Below are 27,073 nucleotides of genomic sequence, written 5' to 3'. Positions count from 1 at the left end.
CACATTTTACACAGTCATGTACTAAACCAGACACATCCACACCCGCCACCTGCGCAAACTGTCAGGGAGATCACCCAGCAAATTACCGAGGCTGTCCGGTATTTAAATCCTACTCAGAAGCTCTCAAATTGCCGGTGCAACAACCGAACAAACACCCAGGTATACCTAAGAAAAATTTCCACACACCATCCTCAGAGAAAATTTCCATTCCCACTGCTGATAATATACAACCCGTGATTAAGGATAACAATGATGATGAAGCTCCCACTTCTTCTCACACCCAACCAGTTACTGCCGTCCAACAAGAGAACTCTAACGAAGATGTTGACTTAAAATCAGTTCTTTCATTTCTCAAGGGCTTACATTTCCGTAAAATACTTACACACATTAAACGTGGTATCACACGTTTTCGACAAGCTGCAGACTCAGCTTCCAAGGCTGCAGCAGTAATCGAAACAATAGCGGAAATGGTTGACGATGGCTGTTTCTAAATCCGGCGTCCTACACCACACACTAATACTTGCCACGTGGAATGCAGATGGTCTTGAGGGGCAGAAACAAACGCTTCTTCGCTTTCTAATAAAGCATAGAGTTGATGTCATGTTCATCCAAGAAACACATTTTACTGCTCGCATCACTTCTTGGCGCCTATCTAATTACATTGTATACAGACAGGACAGAGTGGGTAGACAGAAAGGAGGATTGCTGCTCATAATCAAAAAGTCATTACCAGCAAGGTCGCTTACAATACCACCACTACTTACTTTAGAGGCACTTGCTGTTGAGCTAATAACTCCAGGAGTTCCATTAGTACTGGTCACTGGTTATAGGTCTCCGGCCACACAGTTAGAACCGACTGACTTCGACATCATCGCAAATTTAGGGCCCAAAGTTATCTTAGCTGGTGACCTTAACGCAAAGCATGGAGAATGGAACTCCATTACTCCAAACACTGCTGGAGACGCTTTGCACGAATATCTCCTCACGTCCAACTTTATCATCAGTGCTCCACCAGATCCAACTCATTATCCAAAATTCGGCGGCCAACCTGACGTGCTTGACGTTGCTCTTTGCAAAAACGTATCCTTTAGTATTCATCCCTATGTTCTCTCGGACCTAGACTCAGATCACGATCCAGTCATTTTTCATGTCTCCCACCGCAGCATCGCCCACACTGCTCCTATTCTTAAACACATAGAAACTGATTGGGATTTGTTTAAACAAGAATTAAACACACTGATCGACCTAAGAGATCGGCCCGCCACCATTCAGGACATCGATCAGGCAGTCTCTCATATCACTGTAGCACTTCGTACAGCAGAGGCAGCAAGCTCCACTACTACCATCTCTCCAACGCAAACAGGTCAATACGACAGTCTACATCTGCAACTCTATGTTCACTTAAAACGTTGGGCTAGACGTCGCTGGCAGCACACACTTCATGCAGCCTACAAGACACTGTGGAATAAACTGCGTGCAAAGATCAAGATGCTGACTCAGCGACAAAACCAACAGTACTGGGAAGATACTTATCGCAACCTCACAATAAATGATCGTAAAATTTGGACATACTCTAAATCCTTCCAACGGGCTACTAATGCTTCCAAAGCCAGAGTTCTCCAAGGACCACAAGGACTGACTCAAGACCCGCAGTTGCAAGCAGCTACTTTCGCTGACTCCTTGCAAGCACAGTTCCAGCCCAATAGAGGCCAACTTGATCCTTATTTCCACCAGCACATTAGAACTACCTTATATAGTATACGAACTCAAAACCCTACACATGGCATCAACCCAGTTACACCTCGGGAAATAGAAAAACACATCAAATGTCTACCGACAAAGACAGCATCTGGGCCTGATGGGATTCGACCTGAGATACTGAAACATCCAACTCGAAAATCACTGGTCTTTTTGGCATATTTATTTAATGCCATCTTTCAAATATGCTACTTCCCAAAGACCTGGAAGGAAGCTCGTATCATCACTATCCCTAAACCCGGAAAGAATCCGCTACTTCCGGAAAACTATAGGCCGATAAGTCTTCTGTCACACTTAAGTAAATTATTTGAACGTGTGTTCCTCCGGAGGTTGAAACAACATGTCGCCAACAGTGATCTTCTACCCTTGCATCAGTTTGGGTTTCGTGCTCAACATAGCACTACTACCCAACTCGTACGAGTAGTTGATCACTTAACAGTGGCTTTCAATAGAAAACACCACACCCTTGGAGTATACCTGGATGTGTCAAAAGCATTTGATAAAGTATGGTTAGCTGGATTATTATATAAGCTATACACTCAAGGTTTTCCGGATCGTTTTCTGCATTTACTTCGCTCTTATTTAATTGGCAGATCATTTCATGTGTCGGTTGATGGTGTCAAATCCTCGTCTAGGCCAATTAAAGCAGGTGTCCCACAAGGCGCTGTACTTTCACCGCTCTTATATAATCTCTATACAGCAGATCTTCCGACTTTACCAAACTGCTTTTTCGCAACGTATGCCGATGATACCGCCTTTTTCACAACAAGTAGTTCACTTGCACAGTGCTACATCTATATGCAACGTCAACTAGATAGTTTTCAGGAATGGGCAAGGCGCTGGAGAATTAAAGTAAATGCCGACAAAAGTTGCGCTGTCATCCACAGTAGAAGACGCATCTGCGCCCCTCGAAATCTAATATATGAGAACGCACACATTCCTCACGCCACGCATGCGAAATATTTGGGTGTGACATTAGATCATGGGCTCGCGTTCGCCCCACACATCAAAGATATAAAGCAACGAGCATTACGGAAAATCTCGGCATTGTACCCCATTTTTCGCTGCAGTTCAATCTCTCATGAGGTTCGCGTGCACATATTTAAGATGATAGTCCTGTCCACACTTTCTTATGCATGTCTTGCCTGGCAACATGCTTCTAATAGCCTTCTTCAAACACTCGAAAGTGTGCAAACGAGGGCCGGTCGCATCATCACTGGTCACGACAGATATACACGCAACAGACAAATTCTGGAAGATTTAGAGCTGCCTCCTGTTAGAGAAGTTCTACGGCATCTCCATCATAAGTTCTGGCATACTTTACAAAGACATGTTAATCCAGCTATAGCCACCATCGGCACCGAATGCGCTCTACGGAATGTTCATCGCACGCCACGCATTTAATATCTTTCCATAGCTCGTAATAACAATATCAGCTACTCTGCGACAGTTGCAGATGTAGACTTCCAGACATAACAAAACAATAGTAATACACAACTAGCCACCACCACATCTATCTATATTCTTTATGCCATCTTACTCATGGAGCCAGGGGCTTCGGCCCGATACTCTTCACAAAACTTCAACATTACCGTGACCGTGACCGTGCTTGTATTCGATACTCACTCAGAATTCAGAATCGATCATCGATTCACAGGTCTGAGGTCGATTGCTAACGCTCTACGAGCATTGTCTACCATTTTTTTGTTCATTTAGGGAGGATTGTACTGTTACAGACAATCGACATCCCCTTGCAGTCCGTATTGCTGACTCAAGTGGGAGCCCGTGGCCATCATCATATTCGTTTTCTCATCTCTTTTGTGGAGGGCCAGTGCTTGCACTGACCGACATCTCCGCGAGGACGTATTGTTGCCTCAAGTGAGAGCCACAGTGGGCTTCCTCTCGATCGAGGACGCTTTAGAACCTCATTTCATTGTCACTTTCATCCTCTTCGCCGCAATATTTTGCGCCCATCTGGATGGCGTCAGGTGGCCATCCAGGACTACCACAGCAACCTCCTGGGCCGTCTCTGAATCCCACATCAGTGGGCCAGGGGACTGACCGAAGGCATACATCTGCTTCTCAAGGCAAAAATACTGGTAGATCCCGATCACGCACACCGGATAAACATAACGCTTCCTCAACTCAGCCACCGTCTAAGCGTCATCACACCGTGAGTGAATCAGAACAGTCTGTCTCGTCCATGAACCTTGACGACGGTAATGAATTTCCATCTCTACAAGATTCCTCCAAACCTCGTTCCTATATATAATTTCATATGTATTTGATATTTGTTTTGTAGTTTCTAAATATACATGGTCCAAATTACATTGCAAATCAGTAGGTCCTCATTAGCTACAAAAGTACTGTTTTACTTATTAATGTATTCTTTTATTAAGCTAATATAATATTCAATATTCATTGCAAAGTCGACATCACAACATTTTTCGCTAACAGATTATGCTTTCTAGTTATCCTTGCTATTGGCGAGTTTTGATGTACGAGTGTATTAGACTTACAACAATGAAAAGGTAATCGAACTCGTAGACTGTGCTTCCTAATATTAAAATTTAATGAATGTAATAGTTCCTGACTATCGACCAAACCATTAACTATTTTGTACAAGACCACTTGATCAATTAATTCCCTGGTATCACACAAGCTATCATAATGAAATTCCGTTAAAAGGGTTTTATATGATATACGGTTTTATACGGTATAAAGTACTTCAAACGATGACATGCTACATAGACATTCGAAATATCCATTGTCATTATTATTTTATTTTATCGCGGATAGTCTAAATTGTTTGAAGACAAAATTGAAACGATATTATGTTTTCTTAATTACTTACTAGAGAAATTATCTATTTAAAAGTTGTTTTCCATTTTTGAATTTTTACCATAAAATTTGTTATATTCGTTTAGTTGAAAATTTCATGTTTGCTTTTGCTATTAATCCTGACAATACACCACAAAACGTATTATCCGAGCGGTTCTATATTTTTTCTGAAAAAGAGAACCCGCAACAAATATTAACTTGTCCAGTTTTCTCTAACTCGGTGTTTCTCAGTAAAAGCTTTGGCTTATGAGAAAATTTAAGTTTGTTTGGATTGTAACCTTATTAGAGAACAGATCAACCTGCAAAATTAAAACCTGTAAAATTGAGTTTAGAAGTGTGAAAGAGAAGCACGTTAAACCAAACATAAGACAGTATAAATTTCATGTACGCTGCAGAGGCATATGATAATTATAACCAATTTAATAGGGGGAATTATATTCCTAACCGCTATCAAGATTATATCCATTTAAATAGCAGTGGTTATAATGCTAGTGTGGGTAACATGTGTTCGTCTGGGCATGTGGAACCGGGCAGAAGTAGTCAGATGCGACCAGTTGAGGATCTGATTGATTTTGCGGGAACTACAATCTCTCAAGACACCTTAAGTCATAACCCTAACCTACGGCAAAATACCGGTATCCTATGTGAATTCGGTAAATTTAAAAATTAAGCGCATTCAAAGCAGTAGAAAGTTTGGTTAATAATATTCCCGTATTGAATTCCGTAGATGCCTACCAGGTATGTCAATTTTTGATGCAGGCTAACAGTTTGATAAAGCAGAATGTAGTACCTACATATATATATTAGTACTATTATTAGGTAAAATTACAGGTCCATTATTTTTAGATTTCCACCAAATCATAAATGAAAATGCTAATTGGGCTATAGTATGTAATAGAATTGTAGAAAAGTATGTAAGCAGTATTATAAAAACTGAAATAATAAGCGAAAGGCTGTATAGAGTAATGAGACCAGAGGAAAAATTTAACGAATTTATATTCGAAAAAGAAAATATTTTTGAAATATTCAACATGCATATGGGTGAAATAGAATTTTGTAACATGATAGTTATTTTAATCACACCTGAGATTCGTAATATATTTTTGTTAACCTCCAGTCCGAACCAAAAACAATTATTATTGTCATTTGCTGAAACATACGACTCAAACCGGAAATATAGTATAGATTATGCAAATGCAACCGTGCAGTCTCAAGTACCTAGTAGTTCATTTTCACCAAATGTTAGAATTAATCGTAGTCAAAATAGACAGTGTTATACTTGTGGTATGAAAAATCATTTTTGTCGTCAATGTAATATAAGAGAAAAAACTGAAAATCTAGTAGAAAACAAAAAGTGTTATAATATTTCGGAAGCAAACAAGATTACATGGTGCAAATTATGGTTTCGGTGTGTCATATTCCTGTACGTTGTTACATAGACACTGGCAGTAGTACAAACTATATAGGCAAAATATTACTGGATCAGATTAAGTTAAACTGTACTCCCAAAAGAAAGACAGTTAATCATGTGATCACTTCCATGAGTCAAGTACCCATTTCCATAAAAGAAACAGTGGAATTCATTTCTTTATAAATAATAGGAAATTTACAGACCGGTTTTCCGTGATAGACTCTCCAGATATTTCATTATTAATTGGTGGACAACTTTTGGAAGAACACTATGCGTGCATTCGGTACAAAGGAAAAGAACTGTGTCTAAGTAAAAAAGATATCTCTGTATTTTAAATTGGAAGAAAATAACGTGTCAAAAACAGAAAACTTCTCGTTTTGGAATTCTCGTTTCAGGGTTGCCGGCTCAACAGCTATGTCGACAAGCACACTAGGCATTGCTGGAGAGAGAACAAACAACCTTGGACAATTGACTGAACAACCATCAACCAGTCAGCGAAACCTTCAACGCCCACAGGAGAGAAAAGGTGGCAGAGGAGAGCGAAAAAGGAGGCTACCGGATTTCCCCTGCTGCAGGACAGCCCGTGTTGAATCCAGTATACCATACTATTCATGACAATGAGTTGGATGAAGTCATGAATGAATCCCAAGGTAATAATGAAATACTTACTGATATTTTTGATGAAAGTTTGTGTGATTATGTAAAAGATATAAAAACAAAATCCTCTGATGTCATCTCAGATAAATTAGGTACTATAAAAAACTAAATATGAGGTTCTGTTAAAAGATGATAAACCTAGTATTCAATCGCCTTATGCTTTACCGAAACATAAAATGAAAGAATTGAATAGCTACATAGATGAGTTAATAAAACAGGGTGTTGTAGAAGAAATTAGAAGTTCGCCATATATATCCCTATGTTTTTTAGTAACTAACAAGGATAATAGTAAGAGATTAGTAGTCAACTATTCTTCTGTAAATGAGAAAGTAATTATGCAGGCCTTTCCAGCTCCTAATTGTGAAAGCATAATAGGGAATATAGGTAAACATAAAATTTTCAGCGTTTTAGATGGAAAATCAGCCTTCTACCAATGCTTATTAGATGAAAAATCTAAATTATACATAGCCTTTGCTACTCCCAATAGACTTCTAGCCTTCCGAAGACTTCCGATGGGCCTGTGTGTTTCACCCTTTGTATTAGCTAACCTCTTTAATAATATATTTAAAGATCTATTAGGTGAGCAGTTAGACATCCTATGGGATGATTTTATAATACACAGTCCAGATGTAGAATCTCATAAAAGAATTTTTGAAAAATTTCTTGAAAGATGTAGAGAATGGGGAATAACAATCTCACCCAAGAAAAGTAAACTCTGTAAGAAAAAGATAAAATTCATGGGATACGAATTTAGTGAAGGTAACATGTGTATTGACGAGAATAGAGTCAGGGTGTTAAGAAATTTACCTGCACCGAAAAACAGAAGAGGTCTACATAAGTTCATAGGCTTTTTACGATGTTATCTTAGATATTTACCCAATTATTCAGAATTACTTGGTCCTTTACATAAGTTAAGGTCAGAGAAAACACCATTCAAGTGGGGTGAGGAAAAAAATAAAATTCTAGATAAAAGAAAAAATAGAAAATCATATAATTTTGAAAATCCCAGACTTTGATTCTCCTTTTATAATTCATGTAGATGGCAGCACTAAGAACTATAGTGGGATTCTTAGACAATATGACGAAAATGGTAACCTTAGACCAGTTTATTTTTATTCCAAATTGGTTCCTGAAACAGATTGGAATAAAAATGTTTTAGAATTAAAATCATTAGCTTTGGCTCTTTCAAAATTTGAACCATATTTGCATAGGAAATTTACCATCTACAGATTCTAAAGCCTTAAGCTGGATTTTTAAAAAATTATGGTAGAGGGAGAAATATGGTACTCATATAGAGAAAATTAGTAAATTTCAATTTGATATAGTTCACCTGAAAGGTTCTCATAACAGCCAAGCAGATTTTATTAGTAGACTGTATGATACTACTTATTTTCATCCTCCATCTCCAGAAATAGAAGAATTTTCAGAATATGAAGGAAAACCAGTATCTTTATCTTTTATAAATTTTTGGAAGCTTCCTTCTTTGAACATATCTTTATAGGAATTGCAGCGTCAAGATCCATAATTAAAAGGCATTATTACACAAATAGAGGAAGGTAAAACAGTACCAGGTTATTTAATCAGAGACAGAGTGTTGCTAAAAGAAACTAAAGATAAATAAAGGTTTTAGAGCCGTAGTACCTAAAGATATGAGGAATACTATTATGCAATACCATCACGATTTTCTAAGTTCAGGATCTCATCAAGGAATAAAGCGTACAATAGTACATATTGCAGGAAAATTTACATGGTCAGGAATGTTCAAAGATATTAGAGATTATGTACAGAGCTGTAAAACTTGTCAGGAAAACAAACCGAAAAATACGAAAAGGGTAGGAGCATATTATTCAAAAACAGTTACTATGTCGAATCATACTTTTTATATAGATGTCAAGGACCTCTTCCTAGTAGTTCTGGTTATAAATATATTTTGATATTTACAGATAGTACCAGTAGATATTCATTTTTAGAACCATTAAAACAACTAAATTCCAGAGTTATAATAAATAAGTTAGATAAAATCTTGTGTCATTACGGGTGGATAAATAACTTAGTATCACATAGAGCTGTATAGTCAGGGTATAAAACATATTACTACTAGTCCATACAACACTTGTTCGAATTTAGTAGAAAAAGTGAATGTCATATTTAATCTGATTTTACGTTGTTACGTTAAGAATAATGAGAGTCATTGGTCGAAACTCTTAGATAAGATTCAATTCACTTTAAATTCAAATATAATTAGTGAACTTGGTGTTTCACCAGCAGAGATTTATCTTTGTAGAAAATTTTTTAGTTCATTAGATTGTAAATGGTCTCTAAATGTAAATCTTTTTGAAAATGAGAAAAATAAAGAAAAAAATGTTAGAATTTAAATCAGATAATATAAGTAAACCGTGGAAGAGAAAAGAACAAAACTATAAAAGGAAGAGAATCCCTGCTGAGTTTACTATCGGACAAAAGGTACTTATATAGAATATGACTAAAGCGTCATTACAGAAGAAATATAATCCTAATGTCGATAAAATCTATAAGGCCCTATGAAATCCTGGACTTCCCGACAGAATACTGTTTAGGCTAGACTAGTAGAAAATCCAGATGTAAAGGTTAAAAGACATGTTAACTTGCTAAAGAAATATGAGCGTAGAAATTCTGTAAATGCCAATGCAGCAGCAACAAATATAACAGTAGCATAAGCTTGTTTTGTAAATATTGTATAGTATGTTAAGAAAAAACTGTAACTAAAAAAGTCATTTGTAAAATAATAGCATGCTATATTTCAAAGTAATTGCAGTAGATATACTTAGAGTTAAGGAATTTTTGTGTAAGAAAGATACTGTTTTCGGTTCATTATTTCACAGCATTTTTGTAACCTGGGGAGTCGCCAAACACGAATGGAAGATCCTTTGGAACTAGAGTTAGGAGGACGTGGTACCACCTTCTGACCAGTAGCATCAGGATTACTTGGATGGAGAACTTTCGCTTGGAAGCATCATTGTATTTCTATGTAATAAGGGCCCTTGGAATGCAATATGGAACTGTCCAAGCACCAGAACTTAGTGATGTGATAGAAGATCTAGTGGAAGTAAATAGTGAACAAATAATCTTTTCAGTGATTTGATCATAACATTTTGCGCGCCTTCCCCAGAGATTTTTGTTGTGACAAAATTTATTTGTTCGAAAAAAAGAATATTAACCAGCTGACGTATGCCTCTTGGACAGGACAATGTCTTAGGTGCATATTAGCTGGATACCTTATTATCTTGCTGAGGTAGTGAACGGTGCTCCTATCTATGAGCTTTCGTGCATGTGCAGCGAACCTCCCCTCTTCAGTTAGAAAACTGGGTAAGCAGAAGTAGGATTACCTTTATTTTTTCTTATTAGTCTAATTTTGAAACATGTTATCTTTAGATTATTATTATAATTTTGTGCTTCGAAACAAATCCAGTGTGCATAGTGTGTTGAAACAAAGAAAGGAAAAATAAAAATTAAGTTGTATTGTGTCAAAAAAGTAAAATTATGAATGGAAATAATTTGAACAAACCAGTTTGACCTACTAGATGCATGTTAGAATTGGACCGTGTAGATGTTAAGTTACCTGGATTCTTGGTATGTATTCCTTTCTTTATTATTGGCATGCAGAAGAATATGGACAATTTATGTTGGGTATAAAGTACTTCAAACGATAACATGCTACATAGACATTCGAAATACCCATTATCATTATTATTTTTCTATCGCGGATAGTCTAAATTCTTTGAAGGCGAAATTGAAACGATATTATGTTTTCATAATTACTTCCAAGAGAAATTATCTATTTAAAAGTTGTTTTCTATTTTTGAATAATTACAATAAAATTTGTTATATTGGTTTAGTTGAAAATTTCATGTTTGCTTTTGCTATTAATCCTGAGAATACACCACAAAACGTACTATCCGAGCGGTTCTATATTTTTTCTGAAAAGAACTCGCAACATCACCTAATAGGTTGTTTCTTATTATGCTTTCAGCGCTGTGCATTTATAAAACTACTTAGACCATCTAACAATGATTTAAAACAAAAATGTCGTCAATTCTATGCCAAAGAAATTGCGTAATCCTCTAATGGCTAGTTTTAGGAGACTTATTACAAGAAAAGATGTTCACGTACTCACATACTCAGCGAAACCATTCACACAGCTAGACTACTGTTTAATATTCAGCGTCACGCCACGTACTTTGCACCCACAGTACATTTCCAAATCTAACCTCTTGAAGTTTGTCTAATATGGCGGAATTCGTTTCCAATTTGTTCTGTGTATTTATTATGACTTACACATTACTCTTTCTGAGCATACGCTCATTACTAACGCATCAAGTGCTTTTCACACAATTATTACAAGAACAACAAATATCAGCTTTTGTACTGAACGAACAATATCTGGCTCTTTCCCTGAATTGTTACATACTAAAATATGTCTTACTCTGTCATGATGCCCCGTCGGGACCACGTCTCTGTGATGACACAGCTATCGGTATTGGCATTCGCCTGCCATATCGATCCGTCACAGCACCTCATAATTTTAATCTTTCTGAAATAAACATATTATGTATTTTTCGAGGCCGCACCGTCAGCTTTGCTACAATTATTTTCGCCCCGGAAAATAATTAACTATGACTTCTTTTGCTTCATTGACTCACATTCTAAGCATTATATCATTATGACGGACCTGCATTTCCGTAGTCGTACCCAGTGAGGCAAACAGCACTTTCTCGATTTTCTTCAAAACACAACTATTAGTGAGTTCACATCTATCAGTACAAGAGAAGTTAGTAGCACTATTCCTGATGTTATTACCTCGTCTTTTCTGACTCAGCTTATCACTATTTCGATACTGGACTCCTGATCATTTTCCTATGAAGTTAGAGCTACACTGCGCAGCGCAATCTTCACATTCATTACGAGCTAAGACACTATAGTTATAGTCATGCTAATGGGATCAATAGCGTTCCGCTTTTGACGCTGCCATCATTGCGCTCACTGTGCGTAATTCTCAACATAACCTTGATCTAGTAATCATTGCGCTTACTCCAAACACTTCAGTGTTGCTGACTGCTTCGTTCCTAGTACTCACGAACATCTTCTTAAACCCACATTATCGTCGAGATATCTTTCATTAATAATTGGGTCACGTAGAACTTATCGAGAGTTCCGAGTGAGCGGCAACTTAGAAGAATTTCGATTACGTCGCCAGTATCTCCACCTAACACAGAACTACATCGTTGCCTTGAAGAAACCACACTGGATCTACACACGTAATATTATCACTGCCGAAACTCATCCAAGCGAATATTGGCGTAAATTTCACCTACTTATTGGCACAAATACTTGCACGCCATATCCGCTTATTCATAACAATCAAGCTCTCACTACTGACACAGAAAAGGAAAATACATTCACATATTTTTTAAAGATATAGGGGAGAGTTCCCGACATCGCACCGGGTCCTAAATTGCACCGCCCTAGTTTTGAAAGAACTGTAGTACTAACATGCCATCTAGTAGTTAAATTAAGTACCTAAGCATCTCCCATAATAGCACAGTAAGGTGACGACGTTCAGTAAGTTATGTGTGTGTGCAGTTGCAGAACAATATAATTGGATAATTCCTTACTAAATTTCGGGGTTTTTCACAGTCAAATAGGAATTAAGGTAAGAGAATTAGCTTATGTTTCAATAAATAACATTAAACAAAATACCATTAATATTATAGTGACAAAGTCAAGTTATTCTTTTTCTTAATTTGTGAGTATTTAAAGAACCATTTTTTAAAATAATGGCAGTTTCCCAAATCGCACTAGTACTGTGTGTCTGAAATCGCACCAGTGCAGTTTTGACTCCCATGTTGTAATTTTTTCCACGTGTTTCTTTCTCGGTACAATCCATACAATATGAGTACATGCCAATATGGGAAATGGTCTCCGGAGTCTATGAATCGTGCTTTGAAGGAGTATAGAGAAAATAAAGTGAAATTAAATGAAGTAAAAAATAAATATTGCATTCCAAAGAAACATTTTTTTTTGCGACATTACCACGGTGAGGTGGATGTGGAACTGGAAAAACGGAAAATCGCCAAAGCTACTAAAAACGGTTCATGAAATCATTACGCTGCCCAGTCCAATAGCAGGAAGAAGTAAGCCTACCAACAGATAACCACAGAGAACAGAAGTTTTCCCATCAAGTCCTTATAAAAAACATCTTGAAGAACGACAAAGGCAATCAAGAGTATCTAAACGTGTGGAGAGACCTAATCTGTCTGAACCGTGAGCTAGGTCTGTATATATGCTTCAGGAAACCTTAAAACCAAAAGGTGTACTTGAAAAGTAGATACATCCAAATCATGCTGCTCCGAGCTACATATTCGCAATGTTTCAAATGTGGCTGTTGAACACGATTGATTTTACATCCTTTCTTAACAAAATTTAGTCGAAGATATGGTACAATGTGTTTTGTGTGAAGTCTGGATACATGAGTCTTGTGCGGGTGTTTCAGAAAAATGAACGTACATTCCAATGTTCATATAAGGTGAAGCTGTCCGTGTTTTCCATAAATAAGTTACAGATACGTTTACGTTTCATAGGATTATGAGCAACATTGCTCTTCATGGATTATTGCTTATTGAGTTAAAATATGGATTTTTTCTTTCAATGATGTATTTTTCCTCTATTAATAACACTCAGATAAAAGAATTGATATATCATAGAAATATTAATTCGTTTTACTTATAGGTTGCATTTCTACTTAATTAGCTTATTTCTAATGTTTATTTCTATGCTCCGTTATTTACATTGCAGTATTTTTCTCTATAAGATGTATTATTCCTCACCTTAATAAAACATGAACAAAATAATGTGATATTCAATGGAAATGATAATTTGTTTTATTCACACACTATTCCATGTATTCAAATGGCGTTGCGATTTTGGCTTCACGTAGTGCGATTTGGGAAACCTTTTGCGTAAATCGCACCAATCACAGGCTTCTAAACTATCGTTATTTTTATCATGATAATGATAAGATATCGTTATGAAATCACTGTGAAAGGATCGGGTAACTATAAAGTTCAATACGATTCAAAAATCATTTTAAATTTCCTCAAAAGTTTTGTATTAAAACCATTTGTGTAAAAGTGGTGCGATTTTGGCTACTCCCCCTATCCACTTCACTGCAAGGGTGGCACACGCCACAACGACTTCAGTCCATCATTGACCACCAAACTCATCCAATCTTAGCCCACTTACAACCGTCGTCTCTTCATCTTCTCGAACCAAATAGTCCGCTTACACAATCTATAACATTGGACGATATCAGTACAAGTTTAAGAAAGAAACGCAATACCGCATCAGGATTTGCTTGCATCACATATTTACTCATCAAACATGCACTTCATTCTTTTCTTCCATGTCTCAGTCATCTTTATATTTACATCCTTCGTACTGGTTTCTTTCCACTTGTCTAAAGTTCCTTTATTTCTCAAAGCAAAAAAAAAAAAAGAAAAGAAAAGAAAAGAAAATACCACGTGATAGTCAGTCGTATCGACTATTCATTTAACTAGCTGCCTCTGTAAACTCTTGACACACACATCCGACGTCACAATCTTGTGCCAATCCATCAAGCTGATTTTCAACCTCATTTCTGTGCCCTATATCAGTTATTCTCTCTTATCACGGTGATTTCTAATCAATAAAATTGGGTTTTTCCTTCTTGTTTGGTCACGTCTTATCTCGAAAAGGCATTTGATCAAGTATGACATCCTGGGCTTATTTAGAAATTACATTATCATACTTATATATTTCCTTTATACGTTCGATCACTTCCTTCTAAACAGGACGTCTGGCATACACATGTATCATCAGGACGTCTGGCATCATCCAATATTCTTACATTTTGGAGTTCCTCAACTCTTACATTTTGGATTCATCTTTGTCTTCTCATCTCTATTTATTTTACGTTCCCCATCTCAGACTACCAGCCAACGTACAAGTCTAGCAGTTTGCTGATGACAAAGGTTTACTCTCAACACTCCATACTATTCAGAAAATAAATCTACTTATACAACCTGATATTGATATATTTGTCCACTGGTGTAACGATGGAGATTGAGTATTCACTCTAAGAAGAAACGCTTTATTTTTTTTACCACCAAACGACACATCAGAGTGTATCGAAATCCGCATTCACTGCGCCCCATGTCGACTCTTACTTATCTTGACATCGTATTTGACACTAAGCTATTTTGGATCCCAAATCTTGAAAAGGCTGTCACCCAGGCTCAAAACAGACTTAAACGATTAATTGGTACAAGCAGAGGCTTAAAACCTTCTACTACCTACCTACCTGATACTACATACCTACAAAGCCTTCACCAGAAGTACCTTAACTTATGGCCCCACAACTTAGTTCTCTCCAATCTGACAAGTATTATAAGAAATTGTCTATCATGGGGGGGAGATATGGTGTACAACTTGCGTATCAAATAAGCTTACTGGGCCTTACGCAGAGTCGTTTTGACGTATGATTAGCGTTATACTAAAAGCCTGACTACTGCAAGAAACATGTTAGTCGAACTCTTTAATATGGTAGTAATCACACGTCAGAACAATTCTGCATAAGACCCACTAAGTCCAACTATGCTCCTATACAACCTACCGCTACATTAAGTTACGAATTAATTATTATAAATTGTAAAGCTCCTTTTGAAAATGAAAACCCCTTTCAATGCTTTCCAAGATCGTAGGTGGCAACATTGACTTATCAGGCAACTACGCAGCTAGCTTGCTGTCGAGACCAGCTGCACGAGTGGAAGGGGTGATGTCATAGCCAAGGCTTCCACTTCGCGAGCCACGAACAGCTACTGCTGTTAGCTGGAAGAATCGTAAGTGCAATGTAGGGCGGAAATTGCAGAGCTTGATAAGGAATATGGGACGCCGGTAGTGGATATATTCTAATGGAAACCCAGTCTGAAATTAATTTAGTGAGAATTCTTGGCTTTTGAAGACGGATTGAAAACAAATGGATGTGAATATAAGTAATATAGTGATAACAGGTATTTAGGTGTAAGAATAAGCGTAATTAGCTGTCTTTTGGAGGGCCTGCTTAATTTGCAACATTGTGCGTGTGTGATCCAAGGTTTTGAAGTGAGTTATATTTAATGAAAGTTTTCTCTATAAACCTCTCTTGGATTTGTTTTTTAAACGTCGTAGAAAAACCAGTCATTGATAATGGTCACTTTTTCTTTGAGAAAACCCGCTCTTATTTGGGGTTCTTATTAAATTTAATAAAAGAAGGAAAAAAGGGAAAATAAGAGTAAAGGAAGTAACCTCACTTTAGATTCTGTCCGAAACCTTCCGATTGAGAACTTGAATGGTGATTTCATAATGAACGATTTCCGTCAAAAATTCTTGTGAAAAAAATATAGGCCTATTAGAGATAATCCATGTTTGGTTGAGAGAAATAAACGAGGGTTCCTTATCAACAGTCTTCGAGTGTTTTGGAGTATTTAAAAAGTTTGTTTTCATGTTGAAAAAAATTTCTGCTTAAATCATTATTACTTTTGCGAAAAGTTTATTGTATATATATATATATTTCGTTATAATAAATTGTTAACTGCCTGGGAATTATGGGATTTAGCATTTTAGAGCAAGGTACTTTAAATCCTTTCCCACAATTTCGGTATTCATTAAAAAAAGAAAAAACAAAGGAATATATTAACTTCAAGGCTATATATTTAAATTGAATGGATTTTTTTTAAAAAATATGGAAAGTATCAATGTGCTGAAAAACTTAAAATATGGTTATCTTTTGCCCTTGAGTAAAGTTGAATTCATGAGTTTATTCAAACACTTTTGTTCTCTTGGTTTGCTTAGAGTTAGCAACGAGAGAAGGGAAATGTGCAAACTATGAAAACAATTGATATTATCACAACGACGCAATATTATAGGAAGCTTACTCAGTGAAGATAATTCATAATACAAAAACAGGATACCTGATATTGAACTATGACCGCAATAAGGCAGTAACATAGGAAATTTAGTCAGTGCTTACGGATGCTTGGACGCGTGACATTGCATCATGCGTCGGACATTGTACACATGTACATGTGTCATCTGTATCGTATTCTAGGTGCGGCAGTTGATGAGAACCAATGAGAAGGCTAAAAGGGCAATAGGTTTCAATATTTAGGAATGGCGTAATTTATGGTCTGATCACCACGAGATTTGAGTGTGACCCGATATACTTTAAAAGTCTGAGGATCCCCAGCCCTCAGTGATTCGAGAGTCAGCCCTCAGGTGTTCCACAGTCAGTGCGACAACCATCGGAGTAACGACTCACTCAGCTTACAAGAATTCAGCAAGGTGCGTAACAAAGATTCTTATAGTACTATTCTCTTGTATTGGGGATGTCATATCAGATTCAACTATGTTTTGTCTCCCTACAATAAAGCTCTCACGATTAAGAATGAGAGTCTTATAATTGCATTTCGCCGTGTATCCTCTAAGAAATGTTGATAGTAAAATAACTATTGTGAATACTCAATAACCAAAGTAATGAGCTGTAAGTTGCTTAATCAATCATGTAAATAAGATTCCATCAATATTAACTAGAGCGTTTATTCAACCCCTGGACTTAAGTTCCTATTATTCCCAAGTAACTCTTGGTGTTTACCAATATTTTCTCTTGTGACAACCGCTAAGTGTTAGCGTAAGCAGTTCTCCAAATATATAGGAAAAACGAGCAAGATGAAACTAGAGAGCTGCCCCATCGTCACAAATGGGAGCTCGTCCATTTTATTTTCTCACTTTTCATTTTTCGGGACAAAGAATTGTCTGGTGCTGCTATGACATCCCTACTTTTAAGTTTCAGTGTTATGTTTATTGTGCATGTTTATTTAAGATAATTACTTGAGCCGTTATGGATTTTACGACAATTAGTTATTGATTATATTATTCATGGTGAAATAACCCCCATCTTAAATGTCAATATTTTTTGAATAGTGGAAACAATCTTTTAAAGAAGTAATTCGAGATGGCTTTGCATTGGTTCCCCTGTTTGAAATTTAAGAAATCTCCGCAGAAGCTTCATCATTGGTATATTGCAAATTCGGGTAAAACAAGTTGCAAATATTGTAGAAAAACTCTTGCTCAGGAAGCCGTGCTCACGAAGGCGTTTCGTTCTGAATTGTGTCCATTGGCAAAGGTAGTTACAGACTCGTCTGTGCAGCAAGCCAGTTTGCCAGGTACATGTCATAAAGTAGGCGAACCGCGATTAGATCATCCTCAGCAGTACAGTTTTACCAGATTCTAGCCGATAACGGAAACGCAGCGTTATAGAGAAAATTTGGCGAAGTTTGAAGAAGCTTGTTGTAAACCACCGTTGACTCCCTTAGATAGTACACGGTATAAACCAGTGGTTGCGAAGCGTACGATTTTCCTTAAGCAGGAAAGATTGGCTGACCCTTCATATGAAGGTGCAGCTTGTTCTTCCAAAGAATCCCCCGGTGTTATGACAAGTGATTTTGAGTTTGACCCAAGATTTGCTTCAACACCTTTAAAGAAAGAAGAAAAGAAACATATTATTGACTCGGAAGTGGTGGAGTATGAGGAAGTTCATTTTCCATTCGGTTCACCTCGTCAAGTGGGAAAATCCTTTTAAGGTAAACTGCGAGAAGTCTCGCCACCCGAATCAAGTAAATATGATTCAGATTATGAAATTAAACAATTGGCAACGAAGGAACCCTATGAGGAAAAGACCAGTGGAAAACGTGACGCACTAATTCCAAGTCCTCTTCCGTATGACTCGGATGAAGAACTTAGAGTTTATAAATGAAAAACCTTGTAAGGAAAATTTAAGTTTTCCTAAATATGTTCAAGTTGTTTCTAGCCCTCCTCAGGTGAAATATTCCCCCACTGCTGATAATGCACTTACACTATTGTTATATGAGAATATTAGACAAGAAATTTTAGATAACCACAATGTGAAGACTCCATCAGAGCATTCATTAACTTTAGATGAGAATAAGGCAATAGAAATTAATTCACCCTCTCCTGAAGAACCTCAATTAGACGACAGACAGAACCCTGAAGTATCTAGCGTAAAGGAAGATACTTTAGATCGAGTAGCTAATATACTAATAATGAAATTGGAAGGAAAAAATGAAATGAAATCTTTGAGTTTTACGTCCCACGGTTGTGCCAGTTAGGCTAAAGGAGACGGTGCTGATGAGTAATGAATAAAATGGTGGAATGAATAAAGTGGGAGGAAACGGGAGAACCCCGAGAAAACCCACGCACACGGTGTTTGTCCACCACAAAGTTCACTTGGCGGGGAAATTCGAAGGAAGTTCTAAAGAGTCTGTCGCTAGGTTTCTTGATAAATACCAAACCATAGCTCGTGCTTGTGATTGGACTGAACGGGAACAAAGTATTTATTTGGCAGCTTGTCTCGAAAATGCGGCTCTTGATTGATACCTATGTCATAAGGATGTCATTCAACAGATGCATTTTCAAGACTTAAAGGAAATGTTTTCTCAAGCATTTCCTGATGACTTATATAAAGATCAGCTGGAACAAAAACTGAAAAGAAAAATATTACCTTCCCTTTTCCCACCCGATAATTTCGTTTATACTTTACGAAGGGACTACTTTACTAAGGATCTTGTAAGACCTGAGATTTGAGAAAGAGAGTTATTGCGCTTATTGTATAAGGCGTTGCCTTCAAATTATGTTCAAGCCTTGGTGTTAAAAGAGGTGTCGACCATAGAGCAAGCCATTTATGTATTACGGTTATTGCATTTAGGTGACATTTATACTGAGTCTCGCAAGGAAATTAAGAAGAAAAGCAGGGAATCAAAAAGAATACATCATTCAAAACCTTACATGTGTGTCGAAGACACTCCTTATGTTAAAACAATATGGGTGTGTAAACGTGAAATAGGGAGAGATGGTAAACCTATTGAAGTTAGAAGAGCTCGAACACAATTATGTGATCAAAGATTGCCTACAATTCCCATTAGGATTTTTAATAAAAGTTAATGCATTACTGGACATGGGATCTCAAATCTCAGTGATGGTAGAAGAGCTGATTCCGTTAAATTTTCCTGTAGCTAAGAGAATGCGTGCTACAATCCGTTTACGAACATTAGGAGATAAATTAACTCAACCATTTCCTGTGGTTCGGTTAAGTTTTCAGGTAGGAACCAACGGTAGACGATCTCGTCAACTATGGTTAAATGTAGCTTTAGTTAAACAAACTCAATTGGATAAAAAAATGGTTTTAGGAATAGATTTTATTCAGCGTCATACGTACGGTGTAGGGTTATAATCTGTAATTATTAAAGGAAATCAAAGGCAGCCAAACATGAAGTTTAATGTTCCGTATTTGCCAAACCGAAAAGAACAAACAATATTGAATCTGTCACATGTTCAGTTCTATAATAACCCTAGAGTATACGAAAATGATTGTCAAACATCTAACCCCAGTACTGAATCTAACACGAACCGAAGCTATTTAGTGCTCTATAATTCAGGCTCTTTCTCTGAAAGTGACCCCCCTATTCAGCACTTGGAGACTGAATGTCCTATTCTGAAAATCAATTGCATTGAAGATCAACCATCGCGGATTTTAGTTAGAACTGCAGAGAGTATGCAAATACCGGCTGGAAAGGTTGGTTTAATAAAAGTCAGCGTCTGCAACCCCATTGTTGGAGACTATTATATATAACCGAATGATGCCTTACATAGATTACATAAATCCTTAATACCACCCACAATTTACGTGAAAGAAACAGGGTTTGCTAAACTTGCAGTTTTTAATCTTAGCAAAAGGGGTGTAACTATACCCGAATCCCAGGTTGTATGACATGTGGAGGAGTGTATTCCTGTATCAGAAGCGGGAGTAAACGTGGTAAAAGCCACCCCATTTTCTCCTGGGAAAGTTAAAAAACGAAACCGAAATTACAGCGTGATATGTACAAGGAAATTGATATCTCTCCAGACCTTACCCCTGAAGATCGGGAAAAGGTTGTAAAACTTAAATGAATTTCGACATTATAGCATGGACTATAGAAGATATGACGGTAACGCATGAATATGAGCATAGTATAGAATTGATTTCAAATATCCCTGTATCTTCATCTCACTATAGAAAAACTTTAGAGACAAAGAAGGTAATGAAGGAAGAAATAGTTAAATTGCTCAAACAAAACATTATTTTTCCTTGTAGATCTTACGCGTGTACTGTCATTTTAGTCAATAAAAGAGATAATTTTAAGAAGCTCGTGGTGGATTTTCGCAAACTGAATTCTATCTTTCTCCTGACTGCTTCGCTCTCCCGTTAATTAACGACGTAATACATTTATTCGCAGATATCCAATTTGTAAGCTCGTGTGACATGAGAAGTGATTTTTTCAAATCCCGTTAAGGAAAGAGGATAAATTGAAGACTGCATTCATTTGTAGTGCCAGGTTGTTTACCTTCAATGTTGTTCCTCAAGGACTTTCCACCTCCCCAGCAGCATTCCAAAGAATGATTGACAAAGTGTTTGCAAGGTTAAAATTTGACATAATGGCATGGTACATGGATGTTTTGATTATCTTTGAAAAATCTATAGATGAAAAGTTTAATAGACTTAGGAAGGTGTTCACACGCCTTCGGGAGACTAATTTAAAATTAAACCCATCAAAATCTCATTTCATGTATTCTGAATTACCGATACTAGGAATCATAGTAGGACGTGACGGAGTAAAGATTGATCCCAAACGAACTGAGGCAATCACTAAATTTCCCGAACCAAAATCTGTTCGTGATGTACATAGCTTCGTTGGAATGGCCAGTTACAATGGAAGGTTTATCAGAAATTTTTCAACTGTCGCGAGACCCCCTAATAGATTTGACGAAGTCAAATGTACCCTTTCATTTTGAAGATAAAGAACGTCAAGCGTTCAATATTTTAAAGGAAAAGTTGGTCACTGCTCCTGTATTAGCCATCTTCGATCCGGAAGCAGATGCTACCAAGTAGTATGTAGATGCATGCGAATACGGGATTGGTGCAGTACTAATGCAAGTTAACAAAGAAGAAAAACGACCTATTCCTTATTATAGTAGAAAAATCTCCGATCATGAAGCTAAATCCCCAACTATCCGAAAAAGAAACTATGGCTTTAGTTCAAGCTGTTTTGCATTTTCATGAATATTTAATAAGACTGCCTCACTTTACAGCATTCACTGACAGTTGCTGTTTGTGTTATTTGAGAAATATAAAAACCTAAAAGGGAAATTTTTGCGTTGGTTAGTTAGGCTAGAAACATAATTTCACAATTAAAGCAATAAAAGGTAACCCTTCAAACCGGCATAGTGATTGTATGTCGAGATACCCCACACAAACCTTAAGTGAGGAAGAGAATGCGAATCGAGAAAAAGACTTTGTATAAACATTATGAAAATTGACGCTAATGATGTAATTAAGGCTCAGGAAGAAGACGAATATTTTGGTAGGATATGTGAGTTAGTAAAGACCGATTCTACTCATAATGAACCCCGTTGTTACGTATTGGTGGATGATGTGTTATATCGTAAGTCTAGTAAGGATATAAAACAATGTGTTCCCCGAAGCATGTTCCCAGAAGTTTTGTAAGCCGCACATATATCATGTTTAGAAAGCGGACACTTCGGAGACCGCAGTGTTCTCTCGTGTCAATGAGCGATTTTATTGGTCCCGGATGGAAGCCGATATCAGAAATCACATCAAGACCTGTAGGGAGTGTCAAGAACGAAAGGACCCAACCACTAAACCATTAGGATTGCATGAACCCATCAAGCCCATAGCACCTTTTCATACCCGGAATTTGGATGTGTTTGGTCCTTTGCCCTCCTCTTATGGCTACAAATGTCATTACCGCTGCCGATATGTCTTCAAATTATGTATTGGCACGACCATTTAAAACTATAACAGCCAAAAATGTTGCGAAGTTTCTATTAGATGATATAATCTGTTATTTTGGCCCACCACGTAATATCCTATGTGATCTTGGATCAAATTTTGTAGCGGAAGTGATGCGTAAAGTTATGTCTATATTAGGAATAAATTTAGAAAGTTAGTACAGCTTATCATCCTAGGACAAATTCACGAGTGGAAAGATATAATCACACTCTGGCAAACTACTTGAGCAATTATGTGTCTACATCTCAACGGGATTGGTCTCTATTCATTAGAACCGCCTGTTATGCTTACAATACCGCGAGACACGAACACCATCCCTACTCTCCTTTTGAACTGGTGTTTGTTAGAAAGGCTGTGTTAGGTCTCGAACTCGAGACGCCATGTAGAACCCCATATGGAAAACTAGTGAAGAAGAATCTTCGTTGCATAAGAAAGCTGGCACAAAAGGCTCTAATTAGACAAGAGCAGAAACAAAAGGCCAAAAGAGATAAATATAGGAAGGCCCATACCTTTAACCCTTTGGGGATCACATGGTACAATTTTGTACCATACCGGTGTTTCATGGTACATTGCGTTATAACTCCTATTTGAGCTTTTTCGTCCGTTTTTTTGTTTTTCAAGTCCAGAGGCATTGTGGAACACGCTACGTATGGTTTCACACCTTCCTGCGTCCAGATATAGGAGGTGATGACGTCATATCTAAAATATATATTTTCATTTATGAAGCCTATGTTCATTATTTTTTTGGAGGGCTTATTTTTGCACGTAGAAGATTGAAATTTTGCACAAACATTCAGTTCACCGAGTAGTATTTACCAATTTTTTTCAGACTTCTGAGTTAAAACAGGGGAGATCCAGAGCGGCCAAGCGTTGAAAAAAGGTTTTTTTTTACCAAAAAATCCCTTTTTCGGGATTTTCCCTCCTTAGATACATGATGGAGACACGTGAGTCATACCGTCTGAAAGGCAGTTTTATTCTCAAGAGAATGATGGGCGAAACATGACCCTAGGGTAATTAGGGATGTCTCAGAGATTTTTTACAAAATATCCTTCCTTATACGGGAATAAGGTACATTGTCGGTATATATATTTTTTGGCGGGCTTACTTTTGTACCTAGAAGATTGAAATTGTGCATAAGCATTCAGCCTACCTAGTAGTATTTATCGGGTATTTTTCAAAACTCTGCGCTAAAACAGGGGGTCCAGAGTGGCTAAAATTTGAAAAAAGGGATATTTAGTCCCAAAAAATCCCTTTCTTCGGGATTTTCCCGCCTTAGATACATGATGGAGACACGTGAGTCATACCGCCTGAAAGGCAGTTATATTCTGAAGAGAACGATGGGCGAAACATGACCCTAGGGTAATTAGGGATGTCTCAGGGAATTTTTATCAAAATATCCTTCTGTATACGGGAATATGGGACATTGTCGGTATATATATTTTGGCGGGCTTAATTTTGCACCTAGAAGATTGAAATTGTGCACAAACATTCAGTCCACCGAGTAGTATTTAACAGATTTTTTTCAGATTTCTGCGTTAAAACAGGGGCGTCCAGAGGGGCTAAAAGTTGAAAAAAATGATATTTAGACCAAAATTCCCTTTTTTCGGGAATTTCCCGTCTTAGATACATGATGGAGGCATGTGAATGGTACCACCTAAAAGGCAGTTCTATTCTGAAGAGAATGATTGGCGGATTATAGTCCTAGGGTAAATAGAGATGTCTCAGGAATTTTTTTACCTGAGATCATGGTGTTTTGCAGTAATTTGGGTCATTGTGGGAATTCTTGATAAAATTTCTCCCGCCCTTAGTATTCAAGATAGAAACTTGAAATTTGGCACACACATTCAGTATACCAAGTACTATTCATCAGATTTTTTAGATCTCTACGTTCACACAGGGCCGTTCCGGAGGAGCCCAAAGTGTGAAAAAATTCCCCTCCGAAATGTTCCCTTTGACATCATTTTTCACTCTCCTGATATACGGTATGAGCATGCAAGTAGTACCATTTGAAAGCCGGTTCCATTCTGAAGAGAATGAGGTATGAACCATGATCCTAGGATAAATAGTGACGATGCAGTAGCTGCTTGACTGAAAGTCTAAAAAATACCCCAAAAAGCCGTGATCTCCAAAGGGTTAAGAAAAACGAATTAGCCCTCATTAGTGCACGATATGTAGGACCCTATAGAATTATATCTGTAATGTGTGTGCAGTACAGAGGGTAGATGGAAAGAATCAGCCAAAGAAAGTTAATGTTGAACGGATGAAGTTGTATTATCCAAGTTCTATGGTTCCAAATCGGATCAGCTTTGTTCGACCATCTCACACTGCAAAGTCTACTTAAAATAAGTTATTACAATAAGTTATTTTGATAGGCGTAGGAACCTCTAACGCGAAATTCTATTAGAGGGCAGGCTTTCTGAAAAAAATAAATAAAATATATAATGAATAAATAGATAAGAGTTGTCTAGACAAATACAAGACTGTTTTGAAATCCATATATGGTCGGAAAACCTGCCACAACAAAAAAGTAAGGGATATATATATATATACAACTAAAGAAGTTACTTGATTTCCTTAAGAAGTGTTACATTCCTGGTGTAGACAGACATGCCAATAGACGGACAGACTGACACAAAAACACCAAGTGAAAAAAGGTAGATAGAGAATTGTAGAGATTAAAAGATTAAAAATCCATCTTCCGTTGGAAAGGTTATAAGTCATGAGCAGCGTTAATGAGAATGTAATTAAAATAGAATACGCCTTTCGTATTTTGTAGGTCCAGATAGGGTCAATAATATATCCGGCTACTTCTATCCGGATGTCAAAGGAGCCAACAGCGATCAGAAGTTCCATTAGGACGCGAAGTAAGTGATAAGCAGTGTTTGGAAAAATCATTTTCCTTCTATTTCTCCCGTAAAAAGGAGAAGGCCTAATATAAAAACTGAAGTACGCTCAGAAATGGCTGGGATAATAATAAATTATCCTCTATCACCATTCCACCCTTTTTCTGGGAAATTACATGAGGACATCTCAATTCCTTGACGCGTACAAAACTTGCTCCAGTCTATATCAGTGGACAGATGAGGAGCAACGAAAATATTTGCCAGCGTACTTGCAAGGAAGTGCTGCCGATTAGTATCATGAAAAAGGAGTCGCTGTCGACTGGCGAAATTCGAAAACCTTGAAGGTCAACTAAGAAAGGCCTTCGCAGCCTCCTCCGAGCTTGGTGAACCTTGTGCCTTATTGGCAAGACGGAATAAAACACTTCATGACAGTTTTTTCCGAATATATGCAGTATTAAGATTATGCATTAAAATAGATCCTAACATGAGTGAAACTGAGCGAAAATGACACATACTAAAGTGATTGGACCCCAGTACTCTGGAATTTGTCATTACACGTGAGCCAGATAGTGTAGATGAAGTCGATAGACTACTTAAACTGTATGAATCGGCAAAGCTTCAAGCAGGTGTACGTGCCCTCTCTGATGCTCTCTTGGAGCTCCCTAATTTAGAATCCTTAACCCTTTCCAGCCCAATGATAACATTTAAAATCACTAACTTTTTATAATCATAAATCTAATATTAACTCATGCAGTTTCGCCATGTAATCATAACACTCTTCTTTCGGGTCAATCTCATAATTTAGTACCTCTACTTACTCGCGGTGAAGCAAAACAGAGGATCTAGGACGTGGCATCATTTCAAGAGGAAATACTGTAAACATATGTTTTTCCACCACACAAAAATATTCGGGCTGGATAGAGTTAAAGTTAGGATCTTAGCATAGAATCTAGACGACAGTTTAAATCAGTAAATCGAGGTGTACAGCGATTTTATCATCGTAGAGTACGTGGATCAAGAGGTCCCCGCCCTAATTTAGTCCGAAAATTCCAAAATATGAATATCCACGGGATATAATGTTTTTCTTGTGGTAAATACGGACACTATGCCCGTGAGTGTCGAAATCGACAACACCAAGATCAATATCGGAATCAATCGAACAATTCCGTCGTGGAAATCGCTATCATAATAGAGGCCAGCCGAATAATAGAGGACGTCCTGGAAGACGACCTGATAGGAAGAGAGTCAAATAATGAACGCAGAACTCAAAATGTAGAAACTTCCGACAAATGCCCAAAAATAAGGTGCGTACTAGTATCCCCCTTTTCTAAGATAGGCAATTACACAAGGCTATATTAAAAAAAACAACGAATATGTTCAGGATCAGTAAGCTTTAGTTAACTGGTATTAGAAAGAACGTTATTATACCCTATTATTATTATAACCTTGCATTGTAGGATTACCATGAACTATTATATGATACATCCTCGATTGGCTAGAGGAAATCTTAAGATTAAGTTTTGGAGATATTCCTGAAAGATATGTGAAGCTAATAATGTGAAGCAAAAATCCAGCTAATAATACTCCCTG

General features: G+C 37.2%; 1 long non-coding RNA gene across 1 annotated transcript; it reads left to right on the top strand.

Moving 5' to 3' along the window:
* The first annotated feature begins 4,194 nt into the window (after positions 1-4,194).
* LOC145681566 (uncharacterized) lies at positions 4,195-25,506 on the top strand. Its single transcript, XR_014130816.1, has 4 exons — positions 4,195-6,660; positions 9,529-10,012; positions 16,827-17,059; positions 25,417-25,506. It is a non-coding gene; the product is annotated as an uncharacterized LOC145681566 (long non-coding RNA).
* The last annotated feature ends 1,567 nt before the right edge of the window (positions 25,507-27,073 follow it).

This window comes from Thermobia domestica, chromosome 3, assembly GCF_964235325.1.
Source record: "Thermobia domestica chromosome 3, izTheDome1.hap1.1, whole genome shotgun sequence".
Lineage (NCBI taxonomy): Eukaryota > Metazoa > Arthropoda > Insecta > Zygentoma > Lepismatidae > Thermobia > Thermobia domestica.
The sequence above is the reverse complement of the archived record's forward strand: the minus strand, read 5'-3'. Positions and strand labels throughout refer to the sequence as shown.